Here is a 23659-nt window from a genome sequence, read left to right as displayed (position 1 = left end):
TCCCAGCCCTCTATCCTCACCTCCATGCAGTCCCAGCCCTCTATCCTCACCTCCATGTAGCCCCAGTCCCAGCCCTCTATCCTCACCTCCATGCAGTCCCAGCCCTCTATCCTCACCTCCATGTAGCCCCAGTCCCAGCCCTCTATCCTCACCTCCATGCAGTCCCAGCCCGCTATCCTCACCTCCATGTAGTCCCAGCCCTCTATCCTCACCTCCATGTAGCCCCAGTCCCAGCCCTCTATCCTCACCTCCATGCAGTCCCAGCCCTCTATCCTCACCTCCATGCAGTCCCAGCCCTCTATCCTCACCTCCATGTAGTCCCAGCCCTCTATCCTCACCTCTATGTAGCCCCAGTCCCAGCACTCTGTCCTCACCTCCATGCAGTCCCAGCCCTCTATCCTCACCTCCATGCAGTCCCAGCCCTCTATCCTCACCTCCATGTAGTCCCAGCCCTCTATCCTCACCTCCATGTAGGCCCAGTCCCAGCTCTCTATCCTCACCTCCATGTAGCCCCAGCCCTCTATCCTCACCTCCATGCAACCCCAGTCCTCTATCCTCACCTCCATGCAGCCCCAGTCACAGCCCTTTATCCTCACCTCCATGTAGTCCCAGCCCTCTATCCTCACCTCCATGCAGTCCCAGCCCTCTATCCTCACCTCCATATAGTCCCAGCCCTCTATCCTCACCTCCATGCAGTCCCAGCCCTCTATCCTCACCTCCATGTAGCCCCAGTCCCAGCCCTCTATCCTCACCTCCATGCAGTCCCAGCCCTCTATCCTCACCTCCATGCAGTCCCAGCCCTCTATCCTCACCTCCATGTAGCCCCAGTCCCAGCCCTCTATCCTCACCTCCATGCAGTCCCAGCCCGCTATCCTCACCTCCATGTAGTCCCAGCCCTCTATCCTCACCTCCATGTAGCCCCAGTCCCAGCCCTCTATCCTCACCTCCATGCAGTCCCAGCCCTCTATCCTCACCTCCATGCAGTCCCAGCCCTCTATCCTCACCTCCATGTAGTCCCAGCCCTCTATCCTCACCTCTATGTAGCCCCAGTCCCAGCACTCTGTCCTCACCTCCATGCAGTCCCAGCCCTCTATCCTCACCTCCATGCAGTCCCAGCCCTCTATCCTCACCTGCATGTAGTCCCAGCCCTCTATCCTCACCTCCATGTAGCCCCAGCCCTCTATACTCACCTCCATGCAGTCCCAGCCCTCTATCCTCACCTCAATGTAGTCCCAGCCCTCTATCCTCAGCTACATGTAGCCCCAGTCCCAGCCCTCTATCCTCACCTCCATGCAGTCCCAGCCCTCTATCCTCACCTCCATGTAGTCCCAGCCCTCTATCCTCACCTCCATGTAGCCCCAGTCCCAGCACTCTATCCTCACCTCCATGCAGTCCCAGCCCTCTATCCTCACCTCCATGCAGTCCCAGCCCTCTATCCTCACCTCCATGTAGTCCCAGTCCTCTATCCTCACCTCCATGTAGCCCCAGTCCCAGCCCTCTATCCTCACCTCCATGCAGTCCCAGCCCTCTATCCTCACCTCCATGTAGTCCCAGCCCTCTATCCTCACCTCCATGCAGTCCCAGCCCTCTATCCTCACATCCATGCAGCCCCAGTCCCAGCCCTCTATCCTCACCTCCATGCAGCCCCAGTCCCAGCCCTCTATCCTCACCTCCATGCAGCCCCAGCCCTCTATCCTCACCTCCATGCAGCCCCAGTCCCAGCCCTCTATCCTCACCTCCATGCAGTCCCAGCCCTCTATCCTCACCTCCATGCAGTCCCAGCCCTCTATCCTCACCTCGATGTAGTCCCAGCCCTCTATCCTCACCTCCATGTAGCCCCAGTCCCAGCCCTCTATCCTCACCTCCATGCAGCCCCAGTCCCAGCCCTCTATCCTCACCTCCATGCAGTCCCAGCCCTCTATCCTCACCTCCATGTAGTCCCAGCCCTCTATCCTCACCTCCATGTAGCCCCAGCCCTCTTTACTCACCTCCATGCAGTCCCAGCCCTCTATCCTCACCTCAATGTAGTCCCAGCCCTCTATCCTCACCTACATGTTGCCCCAGTCCCAGCCCTCTATCCTCACCTCCATGCAGTCCCAGCCCTCTATCCTCACCTCCATGTAGTCCCAGCCCTCTATCCTCACCTCCATGTAGCCCCAGTCCCAGCACTCTATCCTCACCTCCATGCAGTCCCAGCCCTCTATCCTCACCTCCATGCAGTCCCAGCCCTCTATCCTCACCTCCATGTAGTCCCAGCCCTCTATCCTCACCTCCATGTAGCCCCAGTCCCAGCCCTCTATCCTCACCTCCATGCAGTCCCAGCCCTCTATCCTCACCTCCATGTAGTCCCAGCCCTCTATCCTCACCTCCATGCAGTCCCAGCCCTCTATCCTCACATCCATGCAGCCCCAGTCCCAGCCCTCTATCCTCACCTCCATGCAGCCCCAGTCCCAGCCCTCTATCCTCACCTCCATGTAGCCCCAGTCCAAGCCCTCTATCCTCACCTCCATGTAGTCCCAGCCCTCTATCCTCACCTCCATGCAATCCCAGCCCTCTATCCTCACATCCATGCAGCCCCAGTCCCAGCCCTCTATCCTCACCTCCATGCAGCCCCCGTCCCAGCCCTCTATCCTCACCTCCATGCAGCCCCAGCCCTCTATCCTCACCTCCATGCAGCCCCAGTCCCAGCCCTCTATCCTCACCTCCATGCAGTCCCAGCCCTCTATCCTCACCTCCATGTAGCCCCAGCCCTCTATCCTCACCTCAATGTAGTCCCAGCCCTCTATCCTCACCTCCATGCAGCCCCAGTCCCAGCCCTCTATCCAAACCTCCATGTAGTCCCAGCCCTCTATCCTCACCTCCATGCAGTCCCAGCCCTCTATCCTCACCTCCATGTAGTCCCAGCCCTCTATCCTCACCTCCATGTAGTCCCAGCCCTCTATCCTCACCTCCATGTAGTCCCAGGCCTCTATCCTCACCTCAATGTAGTCCCAGCCCTCTATCCTCACCTCCATGCAGCCCCAGTCCCAGCCCTCTATCCAAACCTCCATGTAGTCCCAGCCCTCTATCCTCACCTCCATGCAGTCCCAGCCCTCTATCCTCACCTCCATGTAGTCCCAGCCCTCTATTATCACCTCCATGCAGTCCCAGCCCTCTATCCTCACCTCCATGCAGTCCCAGCCCTCTATCCTCACCTCCATGTAGTCCCAGCCATTTATCCTCACCTCCATGCAGCCCCAGCCCTCTATCCTCACCTCCATGCAGTCCCAGCCCTCTATCCTCACCTCCATGTAGTCCCAGCCCTAAAACCTCACCTCCATGTAGCCCCAGTCCCAGCCCTCTATCCTCACCTCCATGCAGTCCCAGCCCTCTATCCTCACCTCCATGTAGTCCCAGCCCTCTATCCTCACCTCCATGTAGCCCCAGTCCCAGCCCTCTATCCTCACCTCCATGCAGTCCCAGCCCTCTATCCTCACCTCCATGCAGTCCCAGCCCTCTATCCTCACCTCCATGTAGTCCCAGCCCTCTATCCTCACCTCCATGTAGCCCCAGTCCCAGCACTCTGTCCTCACCTCCATGCAGTCCCAGCCCTCTATCCTCACCTCCATGCAGTCCCAGCCCTCTATCCTCACCTCCATGTAGTCCCAGCCCTCTATCCTCACCTCCATGTAGCCCCAGTCCCAGCCCTCTATCCTCACCTCCATGCAGCCCCAGTCCCAGCACTCTATCCTCACCTCCATGCAGTCCCAGCCCTCTATCCTCACCTCCATGTAGTCCCAGCCCTCTATCCTCACCTCCATGTAGCCCCAGCCCTCTATACTCACCTCCATGCAGTCCCAGCCCTCTATCCTCACCTCCATGTAGTCCCAGCCCTCTATCCTCACCTCCATGTAGCCCCAGTCCCAGCCCTCTATCCTCACCTCCATGCAGTCCCAGCCCTCTATCCTCACCTCCATGTAGTCCCAGCCCTCTATCCTCACCTCCATGTAGCCCCAGTCCCAGCACTCTATCCTCACCTCCATGCAGTCCCAGCCCTCTATCCTCACCTCCATGCAGTCCCAGCCCTCTATCCTCACCTCCATGTAGTCCCAGCCCTCTATCCTCACCTCCATGTAGCCCCAGTCCCAGCCCTCTATCCTCACCTCCATGCAGTCCCAGCCCTCTATCCTCACCTCCATGTAGTCCCAGCCCTCTATCCTCACCTCCATGTAGCCCCAGTCCCAGCACTCTATCCTCACCTCCATGCAGTCCCAGCCCTCTATCCTCACCTCCATGCAGTCCCAGCCCTCTATCCTCACCTCCATGTAGTCCCAGCCCTCTATCCTCACCTCCATGCAGTCCCAGCCCTCTATCCTCACATCCATGCAGCCCCAGTCCCAGTCCTCTATCCTCACCTCCATGCAGCCCCAGTCCCAGCCCTCTATCCTCACCTCAATGTAGTCCCAGCCCTCTATCCTCACCTCCATGCAGCCCCAGTCCCAGCTCTCTATCCAAACCTCCATGTAGTCCCAGCCCTCTATCCTCACCTCCATGCAGTCCCAGCCCTCTATCCTCACCTCCATGTAGTCCCAGCCCTCTATCCTCACCTCCATGTAGTCCCAGCCCTCTATCCTCACCTCCATGTAGTCCCAGCCCTCTATCCTCACCTCCATGTAGCCCCAGTTCCAGCCCTCTATCCTCACCTCCATGCAGCCGCAGCCCTCTATCCTCACCTCCATGTAGTCCCAGCCCTCTATCCTCACCTCCATGTAGCCCCAGTCCAAGCCCTCTATCCTCACCTCCATGCAGTCCCAGCCCTCTATCCTCACCTCCATGTAGCCCCAGTCCCAGCCCTCTATCCTCACCTCCATGCAGTCCCAGCCCTCTATCCTCACCTCCATGTAGTCCCAGCCCTCTATCCTCACCTCCATGTAGCCCCAGTCCCAGCCCTCTATCCTCACCTCCATGCAGTCCCAGGCCTATATCCTCACCTCCATGTAGTCCCAGCCCTCTATCCTCACCTCCATGTAGCCCCAGTCCCAGCACTCTATCCTCACCTCCATGCAGTCCCAGCCCTCTATCCTCACCTCCATGCAGTCCCAGCCCTCTATCCTCACCTCCATGTAGTCCCAGCCCTCTATCCTCACCTCCATGCAGTCCCAGCCCTCTATCCTCACATCCATGCAGCCCCAGTCCCAGCCCTCTATCCTCACCTCCATGCAGCCCCAGTCCCAGCCCTCTATCCTCACCTCCATGCAGCCCCAGTCCCAGCCCTCTATCCTCACCTCCATGCAGCCCCAATCCCAGCCCTCTATCCAAACCTCCATGTAGTCCCAGCCCTCTATCCTCACCTCCATGCAGTCCCAGTTCTCTATCCTCACCTCCATGTAGTCCCAGCCCTCTATCCTCACCTCCATGTATTCCCAGCCCTCTATCCTCACCTCCATGTAGCCCCAGTCCCAGCACTCTATCCTCACCTCCATGCAGTCCCAGCCCTCTATCCTCACCTCCATGCAGTCCAGCCCTCTATCCTCACCTCCATGTAGTCCCAGCCCTCTATCCTCACCTCCATGCAGTCCCAGTTCTCTATCCTCACCTCCATGTAGTCCCAGCCCTCTATCCTCACCTCCATGTATTCCCAGCCCTCTATCCTCACCTCCATGTAGCCCCAGTCCCAGCACTCTATCCTCACCTCCATGCAGTCCCAGCCCTCTATCCTCACCTCCATGCAGTCCAGCCCTCTATCCTCACCTCCATGTAGTCCCAGCCCTCTATCCTCACCTCCATGCAGTCCCAGCCCTCTATCCTCACATCCATGCAGCCCCAGTCCCAGCCCTCTATCCTCACCTCCATGCAGCCCCAGTCCCAGCCCTCTATCCTCACCTCCATGCAGCCCCAGCCCTCTATCCTCACCTCCATGCAGCCCCAGTCCCAGCCCTCTATCCTCACCTCCATGCAGTCCCAGCCCTCTATCCTCACCTCCATGTAGCCCCAGCCCTCTATCCTCACCTCAATGTAGTCCCAGCCCTCTATCCTCACCTCCATGCAGTCCCAGTCCCAGCCCTCTATCCAAACCTCCATGTAGTCCCAGCCCTCTATCCTCACCTCCATGCAGTCCCAGCCCTCTATTCTCACCTCCATGTAGTCCCAGCCCTCTATGCTCACCTCCATGTAGTCCCAGCCCTCTATCCTCACCTCCATGTAGTCCCAGCCCTCTATCCTCACCTCCATGTAGCCCCAGTCCCAGCCCTCTATCCTCACCTCCATGCAGCCGCAGCCCTCTATCCTCACCTCCATGTAGTCCCAGCCCTCTATCCTCACCTCCATGCAGTCCCAGCCCTCTATCCTCACCTCCATGTATTCCCAGCCCTCTATCCTCACCTCCATGTAGTCCCAGCCCTCTACCCTCACCTCCATGCAGCCCCAGCCCCAGCCCTCTATCCTCACCTCCATGTAGTCCCAGCCCTCTATCCTCACCTCCATGTAGTCGCAGCCCTCTATCCTCACCTCAATGCAGTCCCAGCCCTCTATCCTCACCTCCATGTAGTCCCAGCCCTCTATCCTTACCTCCATGCAGTCCCAGCCCTCTATCCTCACCTCCATGCAGTCCCAGCCCTCTATCCTCACCTCCATGTTGTCCCAGCCCTTTATCCTCACCTCCATGCAGCCCCAGCCCTCTATCCTCACCTCCATGCAGTCCCAGCCCTCTATCCTCACCTCCATGCAGTCCCAGCCCTCTATCCTCACCTCCATGCAGTCCCAGCCCTCTATCCTCACCTCCATGCAGTCCCAGCCCTCTATCCTCACCTCCATGTAGTCCCAGCCCTCTATCCTCACCTCCATGTAGCCCCAGCCCTCTATCCTCACCTCCATGCAGCCCCAGTCCTCTATCCTCACCTCCATGCAGCCCCAGTCACAGCCGTTTATCCTCACCTCCATGTCGTCCCAGCCCTCTATCCTCACCTCCATGCAGTCCCAGCCCTCTATCCTCACCTCCATATAGTCCCAGCTCTCTATCCTCACCTCCATCCAGTCCCAGCCCTCTATCCTCACCTCCATGTAGCCCCAGTCCCAACTCTCTATCCTCACCTCCATGCAGTCCCAGCCCTCTATCCTCACCTCCATGTAGTCCCAGCCCTCTATCCTCACCTCCATGCAGTCCCAGCCCTCTATCCTCACCTCCATGTAGCCCCAGTCCCAGCTCTCTATCCTCACCTCCATGCAGTCCCAGCCCTCTAACCTCACCTCCATGAATTCCCAGCCCTCTATCCTCACCTCCATGTAGCCCCAGTCCCAGCCCTCTATCCTCACCTCCATGCAGTCCCAGCCCTCTATCCTCACCTCCATGCAGTCCCAGCCCTCTATCCTCACCTCCATGTAGTCCCAGCCCTCTATCCTCACCTCCATGTAGCCCCAGTCCCAGCACTCTGTCCTCACCTCCATGCAGTCCCAGCCCTCTATCCTCACCTCCATGCAGTCCCAGCCCTCTATCCTCACCTCCATGTAGTCCCAGCCCTCTATCCTCACCTCCATGTAGCCCCAGTCCCAGCCCTCTATCCTCACCTCCATGCAGCCCCATTCCCAGCCCTCTATCCTCACCTCCATGCAGTCCCAGCCCTCTATCCTCACCTCCATGTACTCCCAGCCCTCTATCCTCACCTCCATGTAGTCCCAGCCCTCTATCCTCACCTCCATGCAGTCCCAGCCCTCTATCCTCACCTCCATGTATTCCCAGCCCTCTATCCTCACCTCCATGTAGCCCCAGCCCTCTACCCTCACCTCCATGCAGCCCCAGCCCTCTACCCTCTATCGTCACCTCCATGTAGTCCCAGCCCTCTATCCTCACCTCCATGTAGTCCCAGCCCTCTATCCTCACCTCAATGCAGTCCCAGCCCTCTATCCTCACGTCCATGTAGTCCCAGCCCTCTATCCTTACCTCCATGCAGTCCCAGCCCTCTATCCTCACCTCCATGCAGTCCCAGCCCTCTATCCTCACCTCCATGTTGTCCCAGCCCTCTATCCTCACCTCCATGTAGTCCCAGCCCTCTATCCTCACCTCCATGTAGCCCCAGTCCCAGCCCTCTATCCTCACCTCCATGCAGCCCCATTCCCAGCCCTCTATCCTCACCTCCATGCAGTCCCAGCCCTCTATCCTCACCTCCATGTAGTCCCAGCCCTCTATCCTCACCTCCATGTAGCCCCAGCCCTCTATCCTCACCTCCATGCAGTCCCAGCCCTCTATCCTCACCTCCATGTAGTCCCAGCCCTCTATCCTCACCTCCATGTAGCCCCAGTCCCAGCCCTCTATCCTCACCTCCATGCAGCCCCATTCCCAGCCCTCTATCCTCACCTCCATGCAGTCCCAGCCCTCTATCCTCACCTCCATGTAGTCCCAGCCCTCTATCCTCACCTCCATGTAGCCCCAGCCCTCTATCCTCACCTCCATGCAGTCCCAGCCCTCTATCCTCACCTCCATGTAGTCCCAGCCCTCTATCCTCACCTCCATGTAGCCCCAGTCCCAGCCCTCTATCCTCACCTCCATGCAGTCCCAGCCCTCTATCCTCACCTCCATGCAGTCCCAGCCCTCTATCCTCACCTCCATGCAGTCCCAGCCCTCTATCCTCACCTCCATGTAGTCCCAGCCCTCTATCCTCACCTCCATGTAGCCCCAGCCCTCTATCCTCACCTCCATGCTGCCCCAGTCCTCTATCCTCACCTCCATGCAGCCCCAGTCACAGCCCTTTATCCTCACCTCCATGTCGTCCCAGCCCTCTATCCTCACCTCCATGCAGTCCCAGCCCTCTATCCTCACCTCCATATAGTCCCAGCTCTCTATCCTCACCTCCATCCAGTCCCAGCCCTCTATCCTCACCTCCATGTAGCCCCAGTCCCAACTCTCTATCCTCACCTCCATGCAGTCCCAGCCCTCTATCCTCACCTCCATGCAGTCCCAGCCCTCTATCCTCACCTCCATGTAGTCCCAGCCCTCTATCCTCACCTCCATGTAGTCCCAGCCCTCTATCCTCACCTCAATGCAGTCCCAGCCCTCTATCCTCACCTCCATGTAGTCCCAGCCCTCTATCCTCACCTCCATGCAGTCCCAGCCCTCTATCCTCACCTCCATGCAGTCCCAGCCCTCTATCCTCACCTCCATGTTGTCCCAGCCCTTTATCCTCACCTCCATGCAGCCCCAGCCCTCTATCCTCACCTCCATGCAGTCCCAGCCCTCTATCCTCACCTCCATGCAGTCCCAGCACTCTATCCTCACCTCCATGCAGTCCCAGCCCTCTATCCTCACCTCCATGCAGTCCCAGCCCTCTATCCTCACCTCCATGTAGTCCCAGCCCTCTATCCTCACCTCCATGTAGCCCCAGCCCTCTATCCTCACCTCCATGCAGCCCCAGTCCTCTATCCTCACCTCCATGCAGCCCCAGTCACAGCCCTTTATCCTCACCTCCATGTCATCCCAGCCCTCTATCCTCACCTCCATGCATTCCCAGCCCTCTATCCTCACCTCCATATAGTCCCAGCTCTCTATCCTCACCTCCATCCAGTCCCAGCCCTCTATCCTCACCTCCATGTAGCCCCAGTCCCAGCCCTCTATCCTCACCTCCATGCAGTCCCAGCCCTCTATCCTCACCTCCATGCAGTCCCAGCCCTCTATCCTCACCTCCATGTAGTCCCAGCCCTCTATCCTCACCTCCATGTAGCCCCAGTCCCAGCACTCTGTCCTCACCTCCATGCAGTCCCAGCCCTCTATCCTCACCTCCATGCAGTCCCAGCCCTCTATCCTCACCTCCATGTAGTCCCAGCCCTCTATCCTCACCTCCATGCAGCCCCAGTCCCAGCCCTCTATCCTCACCTCCATGCAGTCCCAGCCCTCTATCCTCACCTCCATGTAGCCCCAGCCCTCTATCCTCACCTCAATGTAGTCCCAGCCCTCTATCCTCACCTCCATGCAGTCCCAGTCCCAGCCCTCTATCCAAACCTCCATGTAGTCCCAGCCCTCTATCCTCACCTCCATGCAGTCCCAGCCCTCTATTCTCACCTCCATGTAGTCCCAGCCCTCTATCCTCACCTCCATGTAGTCCCAGCCCTCTATCCTCACCTCCATGTAGTCCCAGCCCTCTATCCTCACCTCCATGTAGCCCCAGTCCCAGCCCTCTATCCTCACCTCCATGCAGCCGCAGCCCTCTATCCTCAACTCCATGTAGTCCCAGCCCTCTATCCTCACCTCCATGCAGTCCCAGCCCTCTATCCTCACCTCCATGTATTCCCAGCCCTCTATCCTCACCTCCATGTAGCCCCAGCCCTCTACCCTCACCTCCATGCAGCCCCAGCCCCAGCCCTCTATCCTCACCTCCATGTAGTCCCAGCCCTCTATCCTCACCTCCATGTAGTCCCAGCCCTCTATCCTCACCTCAATGCAGTCCCAGCCCTCTATCCTCACCTCCATGTAGTCCCAGCCCTCTATCCTCACCTCCATGCAGTCCCAGCCCTCTATCCTCACCTCCATGCAGTCCCAGCCCTCTATCCTCACCTCCATGTTGTCCCAGCCCTTTATCCTCACCTCCATGCAGCCCCAGCCCTCTATCCTCACCTCCATGCAGTCCCAGCCCTCTATCCTCACCTCCATGCAGTCCCAGCACTCTATCCTCACCTCCATGCAGTCCCAGCCCTCTATCCTCACCTCCATGCAGTCCCAGCCCTCTATCCTCACCTCCATGTAGTCCCAGCCCTCTATCCTCACCTCCATGTAGCCCCAGTCCCAGCCCTCTATCCTCACCTCCATGCAGCCGCAGCCCTCTATCCTCACCTCCATGTAGTCCCAGCCCTCTATCCTCACCTCCATGCAGTCCCAGCCCTCTATCCTCACCTCCATGTATTCCCAGCCCTCTATCCTCACCTCCATGTAGCCCCAGCCCTCTACCCTCACCTCCATGCAGCCCCAGCCCCAGCCCTCTATCCTCACCTCCATGTAGTCCCAGCCCTCTATCCTCACCTCCATGTAGTCCCAGCCCTCTATCCTCACCTCAATGCAGTCTCAGCCCTCTATCCTCACCTCCATGTAGTCCCAGCCCTCTATCCTCACCTCCATGCAGTCCCAGCCCTCTATCCTCACCTCCATGCAGTCCCAGCCCTCTATCCTCACCTCCATGCAGTCCCAGCCCTCTATCCTCACCTCCATGTTGTCCCAGCCCTTTATCCTCACCTCCATGCAGCCCCAGCCCTCTATCCTCACCTCCATGCAGTCCCAGCCCTCTATCCTCACCTCCATGCAGTCCCAGCACTCTATCCTCACCTCCATGCAGTCCCAGCCCTCTATCCTCACCTCCATGCAGTCCCAGCCCTCTATCCTCACCTCCATGTAGTCCCAGCCCTCTATCCTCACCTCCATGTAGCCCCAGCCCTCTATCCTCACCTCCATGCAGCCCCAGTCCTCTATCCTCACCTCCATGCAGCCCCAGTCACAGCCCTTTATCCTCACCTCCATGTCGTCCCAGCCCTCTATCCTCACCTCCATGCATTCCCAGCCCTCTATCCTCACCTCCATATAGTCCCAGCTCTCTATCCTCACCTCCATCCAGTCCCAGCCCTCTATCCTCACCTCCATGTAGCCCCAGTCCCAACTCTCTATCCTCACCTCCATGCAGTCCCAGCCCTCTATCCTCACCTCCATGTAGTCCCAGCCCTCTATCCTCACCTCCATGCAGTCCCAGCCCACTATCCTCACCTCCATGTAGCCCCAGTCCCAGAACTCTATCCTCACCTCCATGCAGTCCCAGCCCTCTAACCTCACCTCCATGAATTCCCAGCCCTCTATCCTCACCTCCATGTAGCCCCAGTCCCAGCCCTCTATCCTCACCTCCATGCAGTCCCAGCCCTCTATCCTCACCTCCATGCAGTCCCAGCCCTCTATCCTCACCTCCATGCAGTCCCAGCCCTCTATCCTCACCTCCATGTAGTCCCAGCCCTCTATCCTCACCTCCATGTAGCCCCAGCCCTCTATCCTCACCTCCATGCAGCCCCAGTCCTCTATCCTCACCTCCATGCAGCCCCAGTCACAGCCCTTTATCCTCACCTCCATGTCGTCCCAGCCCTCTATCCTCACCTCCATGCATTCCCAGCCCTCTATCCTCACCTCCATATAGTCCCAGCTCTCTATCCTCACCTCCATCCAGTCCCAGCCCTCTATCCTCACCTCCATGTAGCCCCAGTCCCAACTCTCTATCCTCACCTCCATGCAGTCCCAGCCCTCTATCCTCACCTCCATGTAGCCCCAGTCCCAGGCCTCTATCCTCACCTCCATGCAGTCCCAGCCCTCTAACCTCACCTCCATGAAGTCCCAGCCCTCTATCCTCACCTCCATGTAGCCCCAGTCCCAGCCCTCTATCCTCACCTCCATGCAGTCCCAGTCCTCTATCCTCACCTCCATGCAGTCCCAGCCCTCTATCCTCACCTCCATGTAGTCCCAGCCCTCTATCCTCACCTCCATGTAGCCCCAGTCCCAGCACTCTGTCCTCACCTCCATGCAGTCCCAGCCCTCTATCCTCACCTCCATGCAGTCCCAGCCCTCTATCCTCACCTCCATGTAGTCCCAGCCCTCTATCCTCACCTCCATGTAGCCCCAGTCCCAGCCCTCTATCCTCACCTCCATGCAGCCCCATTCCCAGCCCTCTATCCTCACCTCCATGCAGTCCCAGCCCTCTATCCTCACCTCCATGTAGTCCCAGCCCTCTATCCTCACCTCCATGTAGCCCCAGCCCTCTATCCTCACCTCCATGCAGTCCCAGCCCTCTATCCTCACCTCCATGTAGTCCCAGCCCTCTATCCTCACCTCCATGTAGCCCCAGTCCCAGCCCTCTATCCTCACCTCCATGCAGCCCCATTCCCAGCCCTCTATCCTCACCTCCATGCAGTCCCAGCCCTCTATCCTCACCTCCATGTAGTCCCAGCCCTCTATCCTCACCTCCATGTAGCCCCAGCCCTCTATCCTCACCTCCATGCAGTCCCAGCCCTCTATCCTCACCTCCATGCAGTCCCAGCCCTCTATCCTCACCTCCATGTAGTCCCAGCCCTCTATCCTCACCTCCATGTAGCCCCAGCCCTCTATCCTCACCTCCATGCAGTCCCAGCCCTCTATCCTCACCTCCATGTAGTCCCAGCCCTCTATCCTCACCTCCATGTAGCCCCAGTCCCAGCCCTCTATCCTCACCTCCATGCAGCCCCATTCCCAGCCCTCTATCCTCACCTCCATGCAGTCCCAGCCCTCTATCCTCACCTCCATGTAGTCCCAGCCCTCTATCCTCACCTCCATGTAGCCCCAGCCCTCTATCCTCACCTCCATGCAGTCCCAGCCCTCTATCCTCACCTCCATGTAGTCCCAGCCCTCTATCCTCACCTCCATGTAGCCCCAGTCCCAGCCCTCTATCCTCACCTCCATGCAGTCCCAGCCCTCTATCCTCACCTCCATGCAGTCCCAGCCCTCTATCCTCACCTCCATGCAGTCCCAGCCCTCTATCCTCACCTCCATGTAGTCCCAGCCCTCTATCCTCACCTCCATGTAGCCCCAGCCCTCTATCCTCACCTCCATGCTGCCCCAGTCCTCTATCCTCACCTCCATGCAGTCCCAGTCCTCTATCCTCACCTCCATGCAGTCCCAGCCCTCTATCCTCACCTCCATGTAGTCCCAGCCCTCTATCTCACCTCCATGTAGCCCCAGTCCCAGCACTCTGTCCTCACCTCCATGCAGTCCCAGCCCTCTATCCTCACCTCCATGCAGTCCCAGCCCTCTATCCTCACCTCCATGTAGTCCCAGCCCTCTATCCTCACCTCCATGTAGCCCCAGTCCCAGCCCTCTATCCTCACCTCCATGCAGCCCCATTCCCAGCCCTCTATCCTCACCTCCATGCAGTCCCAGCCCTCTATCCTCACCTCCATGTAGTCCCAGCCCTCTATCCTCACCTCCATGTAGCCCCAGCCCTCTATCCTCACCTCCATGCAGTCCCAGCCCTCTATCCTCACCTCCATGTAGTCCCAGCCCTCTATCCTCACCTCCATGTAGCCCCAGTCCCAGCCCTCTATCCTCACCTCCATGCAGCCCCATTCCCAGCCCTCTATCCTCACCTCCATGCAGTCCCAGCCCTCTATCCTCACCTCCATGTAGTCCCAGCCCTCTATCCTCACCTCCATGTAGCCCCAGCCCTCTATCCTCACCTCCATGCAGTCCCAGCCCTCTATCCTCACCTCCATGTAGTCCCAGCCCTCTATCCTCACCTCCATGTAGCCCCAGTCCCAGCCCTCTATCCTCACCTCCATGCAGTCCCAGCCCTCTATCCTCACCTCCATGCAGTCCCAGCCCTCTATCCTCACCTCCATGCAGTCCCAGCCCTCTATCCTCACCTCCATGTAGTCCCAGCCCTCTATCCTCACCTCCATGTAGCCCCAGCCCTCTATCCTCACCTCCATGCTGCCCCAGTCCTCTATCCTCACCTCCATGCAGCCCCAGTCACAGCCCTTTATCCTCACCTCCATGTCGTCCCAGCCCTCTATCCTCACCTCCATGCAGTCCCAGCCCTCTATCCTCACCTCCATATAGTCCCAGCTCTCTATCCTCACCTCCATCCAGTCCCAGCCCTCTATCCTCACCTCCATGTAGCCCCAGTCCCAACTCTCTATCCTCACCTCCATGCAGTCCCAGCCCTCTATCCTCACCTCCATGTAGTCCCAGCCCTCTATCCTCACCTCCATGCAGTCCCAGCCCTCTATCCTCACCTCCATGTAGCCCCAGTCCCAGCCCTCTATCCTCACCTCCATGCAGTCCCAGCCCTCTAACCTCACCTCCATGAATTCCCAGCCCTCTATCCTCACCTCCATGTAGCCCCAGTCCCAGCCCTCTATCCTCACCTCCATGCAGTCCCAGCCCTCTATCCTCACCTCCATGCAGTCCCAGCCCTCTATCCTCACCTCCATGTAGTCCCAGCCCTCTATCCTCACCTCCATGTAGCCCCAGTCCCAGCACTCTGTCCTCACCTCCATGCAGTCCCAGCCCTCTATCCTCACCTCCATGCAGTCCCAGCCCTCTATCCTCACCTCCATGTAGTCCCAGCCCTCTATCCTCACCTCCATGCAGCCCCATTCCCAGCCCTCTATCCTCACCTCCATGCAGTCCCAGCCCTCTATCCTCACCTCCATGTAGTCCCAGCCCTCTATCCTCACCTCCATGTAGCCCCAGCCCTCTATCCTCACCTCCATGCAGTCCCAGCCCTCTATCCTCACCTCCATGTAGTCCCAGCCCTCTATCCTCACCTCCATGTAGCCCCAGTCCCAGCCCTCTATCCTCACCTCCATGCAGTCCCAGCCCTCTATCCTCACCTCCATGTAGTCCCAGCCCTCTATCCTCACCTCCATGTAGCCCCAGTCCCAGCACTCTATCCTCACCTCCATGCAGTCCCAGCCCTCTATCCTCACCTCCATGCAGTCCCAGCCCTCTATCCTCACCTCCATGTAGTCCCAGCCCTCTATCCTCACCTCCATGTAGCCCCAGTCCCAGCCATCTATCCTCACCTCCATGCAGTCCCAGCCCTCTATCCTCACCTCCATGCAGTCCCAGCCCTCTATCCTCACCTCCATGCAGTCCCAGCCCTCTATCCTCACCTCCATGCAGCCCCAGTCCCAGCCCTCTATCCTCACCTCCATGTAGTCCCAGCCCTCTATCCTCACCTCCATGTAGTCCCAGCTCTCTATCCTCACCTCCATGCAGTCCCAGCCCTCTATCCTCACCTCCATGTAGCCCCAGACCTCTATCCTCACCTCCATGCAGTCCCAGCCCTCTATCCTCACCTCCATGTAGTCCCAGCCCTCTATCCTCACCTCCATGCAGTCCCAGCCCTCTATCCTCACCTCCATGCAGTCCCAGCCCTCTATCCTCACCTCCATGCAGTCCCAGCCCTCTATCCTCACCTCCATGTAGTCCCAGCCCTCTATCCTCACCTCCATGCAGCCACAGTCCCAGCCCTCTATCCTTACCTCCATGTAGTCCCAGCCCTCTATCCTCACCTCCATGTAGTCCCAGCCCTCTATCCTCACCTCCATGTCGTCCCAGCCCTCTATCCTGACCTCCATGTAGCCCCAGTCCTCTATCCTCACCTCCATGTAGTCCCAGCCCTCTATCCTCACCTCCATGCAGCCCCAACCCTCTATCCTCACCTCCATGCAGTCCCAGCCCTCTATCCTCACCTCCATGTAGTCCCAGCCCTCTATCCTCACCTCCATGTAGCCCCAGTCCCAGCCATCTATCCTCACCTCCATGCAGCCGCAGCCCTCTATCCTCATCTCCATGTAGTCCCAGCCCTCTATCCTCACCTCCATACAGCCCCAGTCCCAGCCCTCTATCCTCACCTCCATGCAGTCCCAGCCCTCTATCCTCACCTTCATGCAGCCCCAGCCCTCTATCCTCACCTCCATGTAGTTCCAGCCCTCTATCCTCACCTCCATGTAGTCCCAGCCCTCTATCCTCACCTCCATGTAGTCCCAGCCCTTTATCCTCACCTCCATGCAGCCCCAGCCCTCTATCCTCACCTCCATGCAGTCCCAGCCCTCTATCCTCACCTCCATGTTGTCCCAGCCCTCTATCCTCACCTCCATGCAGTCCCAGCCCTCTATCCTCACCTCCATGTAGTCCCAGCTCTCTATCCTCACCTCCATGCAGTCCCAGCCCTCTATCCTCACCTCCATGTAGCCCCAGTCCTCTATCCTCACCTCCATGCAGTCCCAGCCCTCTATCCCCACCTCCATGTAGTCCCAGCCCACTATCCTCACCTCCATGCAGTCCCAGCCCTCTATCCTCACCTTCATGCAGTCCCAGCCCTCTATCCTCACCTCCATGCAGTCCCAGCCCTCTATCCTCACCTCCATGCAGTCCCAGCCCTCTATCCTCACCTCCATGTAGTCCCAGCCCTTTATCCTCACCTCCATGCAGCCCCAGCCCTCTATCCTCACCTCCATGCAGTCCCAGCCCTCTATCCTCACCTCCATGTAGTCCCAGCCCTCTATCCTCACCTCCATGCAGTCCCAGCCCTCTATCCTCACCTCCATGTAGTCCCAGCTCTCTATCCTCACCTCCATGCAGTCCCAGCCCTCTATCCTCACCTCCATGTAGTCCCAGCCCTCTATCCTCACCTCCATGCAGCCCCAGTCCCAGCCCTCTATCCTTACCTCCATGTGGTCCCAGCCCTCTATCCTCACCTCCATGCAGTCCCAGCCCTCTATCCTCACCTCCATGTAGTCCCAGCCCTTTATCCTCACCTCCATGCAGCCCCAGCCCTCTATCCTCACCTCCATGCAGTCCCAGCCCTCTATCCTCACCTCCATGTAGTCCCAGCCCTCTATCCTCACCTCCATGCAGTCCCAGCCCTCTATCCTCACCTCCATGTAGTCCCAGCTCTCTATCCTCACCTCCATGTAGTCCCAGCCCTCTATCCTCACCTCCATGTAGTCCCAGCCCTCTATCCTCACCTCCATGCAGTCCCAGCCCTCTATCCTCACCTCCATGTAGTCCCAGCCCTCTATCCTCACCTCCATGCAGCCCCAACCCTCTATCCTCACCTCCATGCAGCCCCAACCCTCTATCCTCACCTCCATGCAGTGCCAGCCCTCTATTCTCACCTCCATGCAGTCCCAGCCCTCTATCCTCACCTCCATGCAGCCCCAACCCTCTATCCTCACCTCCATGCAGTGCCAGCCCTCTATTCTCACCTCCATGCAGTGCCAGCCCTCTATTCTCACCTCCATGCAGTCCCAGCCCTCTCTCCTCACCTCCATGCAGCCCCAGTCCCAGCCCTCTATCCTTACCTCCATGTAGTCCCAGCCCTCTATCCTCACCTCCATGTAGCCCCAGCCCCAGCCCTCTATCCTCACCTCCATGCAGCCCTAGCCCAAGCCCCATGCAACCCTCTGCAGTCCCATGCAGCCTCAGTCCTGTAGCCCATCCTGGCCTTCAGGCGGCTGTAGATCTCTTCCTAGCTGTCAGCACCTAATTGGTTGGCCCAGAGGGCATTGTGTGCCATACCACAGGATAATTAATTGGCTACCTAACATACTCCCTCTGACATTATTGGCACTGCAGTGAAAGGTGCTTTGCCTGCATGCATAGAAAACCCTTCAATTTTGAGTGAGTGTGAGCTGACTGTCTGTTATTACTGTCAGGGGTTAAATTGGGCCGGGTTCGACACCCGGTACCTATGATCCAACATGAAAGTCAGGCAGAGTTGAATACCTTTGGTTATTTGAATTATCTAATGAAAAATTGTTGTCCACATTTCATTTTCCACAGCCAAAAACAAGAGTAAGCAACAGCTAAATAAGACAAACCATAGTAGAATAGTTGATCTATTCAGTTGTTTAGCCTGCAGTATTTTATGCAAGAACATAAGATTCCTCTCAAGGCGCATTCAAATGGTGAGTGCCACATAGGGTGAGAATTATGCTACACATGCCCAGTTACTGTACAACATTCTTAATGCAGTAGTGGGAAAACACACATTTGAAAGCAGTTTTTAGGCCACTGTTAAAAGAGGAGGATCACGGCGCTTTCTAGCGTTACTAGGCAACATTTAATTCTCAAATCCAAGAAATGAGTCAAATATACCATTTTAGAACCAGAGTGTTTAGCAGCAGCATGAGTTATGCTCACTGGCGCTCGTCTGTGGCGCTGAATGGGGTTGAATGTGTGGGGAAGACCGACGCTAAATGTAGGCTCACACTGGTCAGGTGTAACAGATAGACATACATTATATTCACAGTGCATGATCCTGTGTTGGATCAGTGCCAGTGGAACGTTTTTTTGGGGACATTCAAGTCTTCATCAATATGTTGCTACCCACTGAACACACCATGTAATTTCAACGTGGAATTTTGGGTAATATTTGAGATGTAGATCAAGGATATTTCAGCCTTTAATCAGCCACTCAAAAAAACAGCCAGAAGTATGTTGAATTAACAATGTGTTATCACTATGCTTTCAACCATCTAAAAGATGTCAAATATTTTGTATTTATACAGTACAACAACATAATGTGTTATCACTGTGCTTCATCTAATAGCACAACCAAATGACCTGGATTGCAGTTGAGATTACATTAAAAGTACAAAGTGCAAGTGATCATTGCTGTTTGAGATTCTGCTCAGATTATTATAGCAATTGTGAAGATCTCCACAGACCTGTGACCTTTGCATGCTGTCTTGAACATGCCCACTTTCTATGATTCCATAAGAAGCCATTTATAGTTACATGAGGCTAACCTCAAAATATGCCCATGGGTGTACTACTCATTTTAAAGTTGAATAAATACTGTTAAATCAGTTTGTAAGATAGTCTTAACTTTAGGCTATTTACTGTATGAGAAAAGTAATATTGAATTGTTGCCTGGTTGACAACGCAACCAAATATCAACATTTAAAGGAGATGTATCTACTGCTTGGATAGTTGCATGTGAGCCACTGGTTTAATTCTATTCTTTAACTTTTTGGTTTAGTTGGAGACGTGAATCGAACATATCATTTGTTAACTTGTCGACAAGTTAACAAAAGTGTAACTGAAATGTGTTTGGTTGTCAACATAACCAAATATCAACATTTGAAGGAGTTGTGTCTTTTGTCTCTCATCCAGGGTTGCTGTGGTATGTGCTTGCGCGCCCTCTGACAAGGGACCCCCCACCTCCCAAATCCCAATTTAACCACTGATTACTGTACTATAGGTCAGTGTGTGTAACCTAGTTTTTCACCTGTGTTGAGGATTTTTGTCATTGAAAGATGGGAATATCCATTTTAGCTCATGTGCATCAGATGCAGAATGTGAGTGTTTCTCCAAGACTCACATTATCAACAACCTGCTGCTGACTGCAAGGTTCACTGGAGGATTTGGAGCAACAGCCTCAAACACAGGTGCTTTGTTGATAAGGGAGTGGCTTGTCTCTTTTCTCTGCCTTCTTCTGGTAGTGTATCAGGCGTCCCCTCAAACGCCTCAGTACACCGGACAGGCAAAGAGCCACAAAACGTCAATATTATGGGCTGTTTCTGGGAGTAATTTCTCTCATGTCGATGGAATTGCTCTCTTGAATGTTTGCCAGTGTGCTGATTCAAGCCCTCCTCCCTCCCCCTGGCCAGAGCTCACAACAAGTCTTCATTTGTTGGGAATATTATTGTCCTCCAACTCCACTAACTCTGGCTGATGGGAAGCCGGGCCAGCTGGCTTGTGATTGTCTGGTTGGAGCACGGTGTGCTGGAGCGCTTGCCCTTGTTTGGCTTGTTTAAACACACACACGCTGTGCCGACGGGCCGTGCCATTCAAAGGCTGTCGGGTGGAATTCTTCAGGAAGTGCATTCACACTCGTGCCTGGCTGCGTCTGTACAGAACCATTTTTGTGTGTGTGTGTAGGTATGTGTGGTAGTGCAAGCACAGTTCTACAGAAGGTGTGTGTTTGTACAGCAGAGTGTATGGACGTCTGTTTTCTGTAGGAGAGAGAGAGAGCGGGGGAAAGAAAGAGAGAGCAAGCAGGTTTGGCTTCCCAGCCGCTGAGTATATTACTGTCAGGAGAGCAGCCCCCTCCGCCCCCTTCTCTCTCTCTCTCTCTCTCTCTCTCTCTCTCTCTCTCTCTCTCTCTCTCTCTCTCTCTCTCTCTCTCTCTCTCCTCTCTCTCTCTCTCTCTCTCTCTCTCTATCTATCTGCCTCTGGCCTTCGCCCTCCCTCCCTCCCTCTCTCTCTCTTCCTCTTTCCTCCCTCCCAGGCTTCTGTCTTATGAAGTGTTAGGCCAGAGCTCCGGTATCAGACTCCCCCTATTGATTGGCTGTATTTAATTTATTTAGAGGCCCTGTCCCTGAGGGGTGCTTATACGGCCAGGCTCTAGCAGGCTCTCCTGGACCTGGGTCGATGTGCTCATATGTTTGGCCAGCCTGGAGAACGCTTGGTGATTCAGCCCGGTACTTGTTCCTCTCATATGGAGGTGTGACATTAGGTCATGTACATTTACATACAGCTACATGCACACAGGAAGTTGTTCGATGTTTGGTGACGTATAAGTTTGTTTATTTATTTATAGATAGGGGAGTTGATGACAGAATTATTCTCAACAACCCCTCGGTCTATAGACCTACATTGGTAGTAATGTAGTGAATTGTAGGTATGTGGTTTTGACTGTGCAGTTTTGTTTATATTCAATAAATGAATCTATTCAGTTACAACATTTATGGACTACTTAACAGCCATAGCCTGATATCGAACACTTATATTCCCAATCTCTAGATCATTCAGATTCGGGTTATTTCAGAGGTTCTTGGCCTATTGTGTGTGCTTTGGAAGGCAGTGTACATTGACCCCCTTATCTTCATGATGCACTATTACAATGGCACTTACCGGGAACATGCCTGCGCAGCGATGTGTGTATGTACACGTAAGCGTGCGAGAGAGAGAGAGAGAGAGAGAGAGAGAGAGAGTGACTCATGGTAGGCCTATCTAAAACGGTCATGAATCAGTTGACAGACAAACTGGTCTGACTTGGTTCTCACTAGGTTTTATTGAGGTTGATCTGTTTGCACGATAAAAGTGAAAGATGTCCAACGTAATTACCTGCTGGAGTGATTTATACCCTAACAAATGAAAAGCTCTTTATTACAGAGTGGTATATCTATCAATCCCTATGACATGTCACTAATGTTTCCTTATGAAGTCTGCTGATTTGCATGAGGCATATTGTTGCGTCTGTGCTTGCCAATGTGTATCCATAGACTTTTATCCAAAACATGGGGGTGTGGCCCACACAAGACCACATGCATGAAAAAACAACAACGTGTTATGTTCCTGTTTTATTTAGGCTTGTGGTCTTGAGTGGGCCACACCCCCACGTTTAGCGTAGCTATTCCTCCAGGCCAGCGGAGATCTAGTGTGCACACGTGTGTATAGCTGTTGTTTGTTTGTGTGTGTAAAAAATATATATATATATATCATTTAACTTTATTTAGGCAGGGAGTCCCATTGCGACCAAAGTCTCTTTTTCAAGGGAGCCCTGCATGACAAGATCCACATAAACCTCAGGAAATTTGACACAACAAAGTGTGTGTGTGAGTGTGCGTGTTGTATGTAGTGTATAGCCTACTGTATATGTGGTGTGGCTGGTGGCCAGTGGATCCAGTGTGCAGTCTGGTTGCATTAGCCGGTAATACATGTGGACTTTGGGCTGCTCTCTCTCTCCCTCTTTCTCTCTCTGTCTCTCTTTCTCTCTCTCTCTGTCTCTCTCTCTCGCTCTCTCTCTCTGTCTCTGTCTCTCTTTCTCTCGCTCTCTGTCTCTCTCTCTCTCGCTCTCTCTCTCTGTCTCTGTCTCTGTCTCTCTTTCTCTCTCTGTCTCTCTCTCTCTCGCTCTCTCTCTCTGTCTCTCTCTTTCTGTCTGTCTCTCTTTCTCTTTCTCTCTCTTTCTCTCTCTGTCTCTGTCTCTCTTTCTCTCTCTGTCTCTCTCTCTCTCTCGCTCTCTCTCTCTCTCTCTCTCTCTCTCTCTCTCTCTCTCTCTCTCCAGTCCTCACATACAGTAGGTCTTCACATGGCCCATGGTACTCTGCTCTCTCTTCCTACTGATTGAGACCAAGCTGATCACTAAACCATCGGAGTCCCATCTGTTTCCTGCTGCCCCTCTCTCTCCCCAGCCGCAGTCTGTCTCCTATTCTCTCTTCTGTCTCCTAGTCTTTTCAACTTTCATTCAGAACCAAAAATGTACCTGAAGTAAGTATTTTTCAACGTTTGGAAAATATGCCTTTTCAACATTGTGGGAAAATATGTATTTTAAACGTATGGAAAATATGTCTTTTAGATGTCTTTTCAACGTTACTTTTCAACGTTGCTTACTGGAACTATTCTAGTTTTGCAGGGGGAGGCATTTTATGGTCTCTACTAGGGCAGCAGAACAGCACGGACCTGCCCTGTTCACACCAAGTACCTTTTGAAGTTCTGCCCTATCCTCTTACCAGGAAGTGAAGAACCTCACAGCCTTCTGTCCTGCAGACTGTAGTCTGCGTTTGAGTTCCTGTATCTCCTTGAGATTCTTCTCTCTTCCTTGAAATGTCACAGATTCCCTGACTCGTCTAGCAGTTCCTTTCCCCATCCATCCAGCCTGAAGAGCACAGCTGCCCACATTCTGCTGGAGATTTCCGCTCTCTCTTTCCTCCCCTCTCCCTCTCTTTCATGCTCTCCTTCTCTCATGGCACTGGATCACTGACATCTCTCCATTCCTCTCTTCTCCTTTCTCTCTGAGTCTGAGAGCTTCTAAACCAGCCCCTTTCAGGCCCTTAGGCCAGCACTATAGGCCCTGCTCCAGTGCTGCTCAGGACAGAAACAGAGACAGGCCTCAGTCTGAATGGAGCCGTAAAAGGCCCAGCTGTGCAGATGGGCGACAGGTTGTTAAAATGTGTAAAAGGGAGAGTGCTCCAGCACCAACCCTCAGCAGTGTCTGAGCCCAGAGGTGTCTGTCTGAATCTGATTGAGGAAAGAGAGGAAAAAGCCCATGCGTCATCTGAAAAGTCTGATCAATGTATGATCCAATAGACTGGAATCGCCTGAGTCCTAAAGAATGCAGAAGACGTCGTGCAAAGAGAACATAATCAATTAAAAATAGTTTTCCTACACATTTGGGAAGTT

General features: G+C 55.3%; 1 pseudogene; it reads left to right on the top strand.

Annotated features, from left to right (window-relative positions):
- Positions 1-23659, top strand: part of LOC145850375 (mitochondrial S-adenosylmethionine carrier protein-like) — a 72224-nt pseudogene that overhangs the window by 19357 nt on the left and 29208 nt on the right.

Source organism: Salmo salar, chromosome 22 (assembly GCF_965601325.2).
Source record: "Salmo salar chromosome 22, fSalSal1, whole genome shotgun sequence".
NCBI classification, from domain to species: Eukaryota; Metazoa; Chordata; class Actinopteri; order Salmoniformes; family Salmonidae; genus Salmo; species Salmo salar.
This window is presented reverse-complemented; position numbering and strand designations above follow the sequence as displayed.